The sequence below is a fragment of the Macrobrachium rosenbergii genome, chromosome 15 (genome assembly GCF_040412425.1).
Source record: "Macrobrachium rosenbergii isolate ZJJX-2024 chromosome 15, ASM4041242v1, whole genome shotgun sequence".
Classification (NCBI taxonomy): Eukaryota; Metazoa; Arthropoda; class Malacostraca; order Decapoda; family Palaemonidae; genus Macrobrachium; species Macrobrachium rosenbergii.
In genome coordinates, this window is record NC_089755.1 from 57767504 (window position 1) to 57774297 (window position 6794).

The window sequence follows — 6794 nt, forward strand, 5'->3', positions numbered from 1 at the left end:
CCGCTTCTTGAAGCGGTACAGCCAAACTGCTCTCAAACTCCAAAACATAAGCAGGTTTTAAACCACTTTGCCTAAAACAGAAGGAACAACGACATAACCAAACACCTCAGATCTGCACACCAACCGGGCGTTACCTCTCCTAAAGTATTCAATTTAGATGTATAAGTTTTGACGTTTACTGGGACGAAGACTTGGTTTTGCAAACATATTTGACGGTTCGTTTTGAATTCCCTGAAGTGGTGAAGTGATACGGACTGTATAGTGTCTATAGAAGACCTTTTATATAGCAATATTTTTCATAGTTGTTATAAAGGTTCCCACATTGTGTCACCTCACATTTTGCTTTGGGGGTGACAAGTTTTTTATATTCCAATATTTTTTAAGATATATAAAATATCGCACCTTTTCAGCTCCAAAGTTTGAAGTATCTTCATCCTATATGTTTCAGCTAAGAGTATGTATATGCCAAATTCTCCTGCATGTAAAATACTCATGTAGTATTAATATTGATATTATTATCTAATCCTGGTTGGGAGATCTGGAGTACTAGCGGATCCCAGTGAAAAATAATGACAAAATAATAATATAAAGAAGATTTAGATAATAATAACTTAAATGAGAAATATAAAAATGGGAAAAAAAATAAAGAATCTATTATAGAAATAATAATAAAATTTTGAGAGAAAAAATAATAATAAGAATAATAATAATAACAATAATCTTAAAGATAATCATAATGGATTCGGTATTTCCATATATATATATATATATATATATATATATATATATGTGTGTGTGTGTGTGTGTGTGTGTGTGTAAGTATGTATGTATGTATGTATGTATGTATAATATGAAAATTGGTGTGCCCCCTTGAAATTTTTCTGGATCCGCTAGTGGTTTGGAGATACATTGTTAAAAACGAATGATAAATTGGTGAATTCTACTTGCTCATTACTGAAAAAGTCACCAATCTTTGTAAAAAAAAAAAAAAAAAAAAAAAAAAGCTTTCGTTGTCTTCTGCTGATAGGTTAAAGTAAAATTACTAGAACATTGATTCGGAAATGTGATGGTTATGTTGGCCAACCTCACGGGTTTCTGCTTTAAGTGAATAATGAAAACGTACACATCGGTATTGTCAAAAGAAGAAGCAGTATCCTGTATCTTGAAGTACTAGTTTTTACAATGTAGGACTTGAAAATGAATTGCAGTAACTGTTCTTGACCTTTTGCGCCATATCCCAAGTAACTGTGAGTGTAGGTGAGAGAGTGTGTGCGCGTGTATGTGTATGCGTGTGTGTGCGCGCGCTCGCGTGATCTAACACTGGGGTCGCGGTCTTGCCTTCGGGTACATGACTTGGGTCACCAAAGTAATAAAAAATGAGAAACGCTACTTTGATGTCTTTATATTTCTGGTTAAGTGCTTTCTTTTGGTGGAATTCCTGATATTCTCATATCAAGGGATATCTCTGATAAGTGGTATTTTTGGCATATTCAGAATCCTATTTCTACTGAAATCCTACAGAAAAATTGATATGAAAATGATTGGGGTAAAGATGACAATGGTAATACGATGAAGAACATTTTAGAGAATGTAGAGAGCTGGAGTTGGCCTCTGTATGACGCATACAATGACGTCATGCGTGCACAATTACGTCATAGATGACATAACGATGATCCTATAACCAACAAAGTGAAAAATTACTAATTTATTGATTGGTAACAGGACACAGTGAGGCCTGAGAACTAACGGAATGAGTTAGTATTATTTATTCTTTTATTTTATGTTCAAAGATAATTATAATTTTTTAAATTATGTATTAAATAGGACATACGTATCTATATGTTTCATTAATTCCATACGAAAGTTATTGCAAGAGTCAAGAGTCAAGGATAATTTTTTATACGATATTTAGTAAGAGTTGCAAGTTCTTGGCAAAAAGCTGCTGTCAAAAATGAAATTCATCTGAACACAATATCATGAAATTTTAATGTCAGAACATCTGATATCCACCTCATTCATTTTTCTGTTTCCTCACCTGACATAATTCTGAGATAACAGATTCGAGGCTCAATTATATATCTCTTGTGAGGTTATGTCTGTACTTGTGCAACACTATGGAAGCAGACAACAATTTCTAGCTTTCTGTAAAAGAAAACTATTGTGCCGGCTTTGTCTGTCCGTCCGCACATTTTTCAGTCTGCACTTTTCTGTCCGCCCTCAAATCTTAAAAACTACTGAGGCTAGAGGGCTGCAAATTGGTATGTTAATCATCCGCCGTCCAATCATCATACATACCAAATTGCAGACCTCTAGCCTCAGTAGTTTTTATTTTATATAAGGTTAAAGTTAGCCATGATCGTGCGTCTGACAACGTTATAGGACAGGCCACCACCTGGCCGTGATTCAAGTTTCATGGGCCGCGGCTCATACGGCATTACACCGACACCCCCGAAAGATAGATCTATTTTCGGTGGCCTTGATTATACGCTGTACGGAAAACTCGATTGCGCCGAAGAAAGTTCGGTGCGTTTTTTACGTGTTTTGTTACCTCCCCCTTGGGTAATTGGCTATGCAAAATAACAGGAACAGGAGAGTTTGGGATTTTGCAGAGTTTTTTTCATTTTTCATTTTGGAATGATATCATAGATCAGTCTTTGACAGAGCTGGTAGGGTTTTTTATTTTTTACTTTATTTTATTTATTTATTTATTTTTGTTATTTTTGAAGAATGGTCGTGCCTATGAAATTTCATCTTATCATTCTGAAATTTTGGTTCGTGATCTAAATGATAAAGGGGAAATGAATTGTTTTATCTATATAGGTCAGGGTAAGATATACAGTAATTACAAACATACATACATGTATACATATATATGCATATATATGTGTGTGTATATATATATATATATATATATATATATATATATATATATATATATATATATATATATATATATGTATATGTATATATATATATATATATATTTGCCCTAAAATGGAAAACTGCGGTATCTGCAAAATTTTCAAAATTGAGATATGCCACCTACTGGACTAGTGAAATACTAATACACAAGTTACTGCAGCTTCAGAATGATTCCTCAATGCTTTCCACGAGTAATTAGGGAGTCCCATTTGCAGTATCTGCAAAATCAGCAGTAAGGCAAGGCAATATCCACCATTTTTCTGTTTTGTATTTTTGCAGATACTTCAGTCTTCCATATTAGGGTTAGCCTATATATATATATATATATATATATATATATATATATATATATATATATATATATATATATATATATATATATATATATATATATATATATATGTATATATATATATATATATATATATATATATATATATATATATATATATATATATATATATATGAAGATAAGAAGGCCCATAAAACACTATTTGAACGTTGCAACCATATATTTCAGGCACTAGCTTCTGTGCCCCTGTTCACTGGAAAAATATTATTCCAGTGAACAGGGCACAGAAGCTAGTGCCTGAAATATATGGTTGCAACGTTCAAATTGTGTTTTATGGGCCTTCCTATCTTCATATCATACTGCAGTATTACAGTAAAAGACATTCATATATATATATATATATATATATATATATATATATATATATATATATATATATATATATATATATATATCAGCTTTCCTAAATCAATAAATTACCTATTAACTTATCTGAAAAACATTTAATTTAGACGAGAAGATACATTATCAGTCCTACTTAAAACTTAACAAGCCAATGCACCAAGAGAGACATTGCTATTCTCAGTTATTTTATTAATAATTTATCGAAATTTAAAGTCCACGCACCGTGGAATATATCAAATACCAAAGCGAATGGATTTGATTGTTTTAAGGTAAACGCACAAATCATACACTATCATTTCCATATAATGACACCATATTATGGTGTTACACGAGTGTATACGCCCATGACTTGTTACTCTTATGATAATTTATAATAGTGTAAAACACCCGCCCCCCCCGCAAAAAAAGAGAATTTTGGTTTTTATTTCAGTGATATTTATGTAAACGTACAAAAGCATCATTTATGAAGAGATCATTTTCAGCACTTTGTAAAAAATAAAAAAGCTTACATGATGTTATATCGATATGGAATTTAGCTATTTTAATTTGAAGTATTTTCTGTAAAGAATATATGATTGTAACATCTCAAATGATTTTTCATTATTTAGTCTGTGGGTAAAAGTAATGGAATGTGTGTGAAAAAAGTTGGATGAGTTATGGGGAGCCAACATAAATAATTAGGAATAATAAAATATTGGGACTAGGCGTTGATGAAATTTGGGTAACAGTGGAAATATTCGTCGTTGAGTTAATCATAAAAGACAATAAGGTAATAAATAAACAAAAAAATGATAACATTGCAAAAACATCTAGATTACGTCATCAGCGTGTGGTCAGAGAATGACGCATGGTTCTCTCTCTCTCTCTCTCTCTCTCTCTCTCTCTCTCTCTCTCTCTCTCTATAAGTGGGTCTTATCCCAAGGTTTTATACCGCAGAGGGCAGGTCGAATAGACCAATTGTATTGATGATAATCAGATTATGAACCCTAAGATCAACTAACCAACCAAAACATATAAAAAATTAAGGTCAAAGATATTGTTATCGTCAGCTAAGCACGTCGTGAAGGAAGGAACAAAAGACCATCAGAATCCGTCTTCATAAACATTGCACGTAAGCCTAATTGTTTGATTCACCAATCCACTTTTGAAGGGTTTTTTTTTCTCCATTTTTTGTTATTTTCTGGTTTCTAGAGGTCAGGCAGTTAGCAAGCCTTTCACCGGACTTTTACAGGGAATGGTGCCTCCACGCAGCGGCACACAAGCAGAGGCAGGCAGTCAATTGCAGAGCACACGTCCTGCAACACATGATTCCCAAATGCTCCTCCTCCTCCCCCCCCTCTTCCTCTTCTTCTTCTTCTTCTTTTGATTCGTCTTCTTAAGGACATTTTGGGGAACTACACTGACACTAACACAAACACAAACACGCCCTGTCCTCAAACTTGAACTTATTTTCCAAGATCGTGCATAATGCGGTAGGCGTAACCCAATACCCAAAAATAAATCTTAAATATTTTGTTTATATTTTCAAGAGATCGGGCGAAGCACTAGACCCATAGACACACACACACACACACACTCGAAAGGTGAATGACCCACTCACATCAATGTGACGTCAAAACGCTTCACTTTACGATGGCGACAATGCCCACGAAAAACCGTCGTGGCGTCGCTGCTGACAAACGATCACTCACACTTCACGATGATTATCGATTTTTCCCGCGAAATCATCTCTTAAATCGAGAATCCACAACGACACTTGGAGAAGTAAACACGTGTGGGGTGGTGGCTTTGCAACCGCCACATCTCCGGCCAAGACGGGACGCTTTAGTCCTCTTGGCCGTGGCCTAGAAACTGGCAACTCAGTAGCTGGGGTTACGAGACGAAGTCTCAGGCTACTCAATTTTGTCACCTTTAATGTCTTCTATGTCAAGTAGTCCTTTCTTTCTTTAAAGTGGCAAGGATAATCTATAAAATATCTATTTTTCCAATTCTAGTCAAACAAGCTTCAGTTATAAGAACGTCTTGAAAATAGCGAAGGGAGAAAATATCCGATAATAAATTTTACCACTCGACGCCCCGTCCCCCATAACGGGACTCGGGCGGTTTTCAGCACTGATAACTCACCTTCTTATTCTTACAAAAATATCATTTATGGAGAGCAGATGTTTTTACTATTATTTTTTTTTATTTTTTGCTGATGTCAAACACCATGATTTAAATGTTGGTAAGGAAATGTAACCCTGCATATTTTTTTTTTTTTTTTGCCTCTATAAGTACTGGAGAGAATGGAACTGGTCACAGGTTTACTTTGTTGAGAACAACTGCAGTTTATTAAGAAAAATATCGCAGAAAATCTATGATTAACAGATACATTTTGAGGAAAATTCCTTCTTAAGTACGCATGTACCTTTAATATGGAGTAAAATTACGCAGCAAGGAATTATTGACCCTGCCTGATTGACGTCACCTTCTCCCTGAGGCGAGATCCAGGGATGGTCTTGGCATTACCTACCACTGAACACGTTGACCTAAACAGGAAATTCCCTGGCTTTTTCAGTTCCATTGTTCGGCCGTCCATTAAGGAATAAAAGGATGGGTTAAATTGGTTTCAGTTTTAAAGTCTAACATTAATTTTTCCCTGCATTATGGGAAAAAGTATTTGGTCATGGTTCCATCTCGCCTGGAATTACCTCAGACCTGCAAAATCCTTTAGGCCTATATTTTAAAATAAGGTCATTTAGATATCCTAGACTTATTTTTCCTCAATTCAAGCATTCAAGAACCCTGTACAGACAAGGGAAATTACTCAAAATTATATGAATATATTTAAAGACAACCCACAATCCCGCTCCAGTGCCTTGAGAGAAACATTCATTAATGCTTTCCAGAAAGCAGAACCGCCTGGAGAATGAACTCATGTTTCCAAGCCGTTTGATCGTACGCCTCCCCCCCCCCTGCCCTGGTTGACCCGCCAAAAGTGGCGTGTCATCTAATTGCGCAGACTCGTGTTTCACAGAGCCGAAGACAGCAAACGTGAGTAGTCGCAGGTTGCTGTGAGATCCCTTGCACAGCGCTTATCTCCATATCGAGGTAGCTATTCAGCGTTGCAGAATGATATATATGACGGCGGTTCGAAAAATGCTTCGTCACTGGTTACCACAAAAAAAAAAAAATC

The 6794-nt window shown here is 35.1% G+C and overlaps 1 protein-coding gene across 1 annotated transcript in view; it reads right to left on the minus strand.

The window, feature by feature from the left end:
- LOC136846796 (carbohydrate sulfotransferase 11-like) overlaps positions 1-5514 on the minus strand; it is a 67223-nt gene extending 61709 nt beyond the window's left edge. The window contains exon 1 of the mRNA XM_067118050.1: positions 5311-5514. The gene's annotated coding sequence lies outside the window, so the exon portion shown is untranslated. The remainder of the gene's footprint in view (positions 1-5310) is intronic.
- Positions 5515-6794: the final 1280 nt, after the last annotated feature.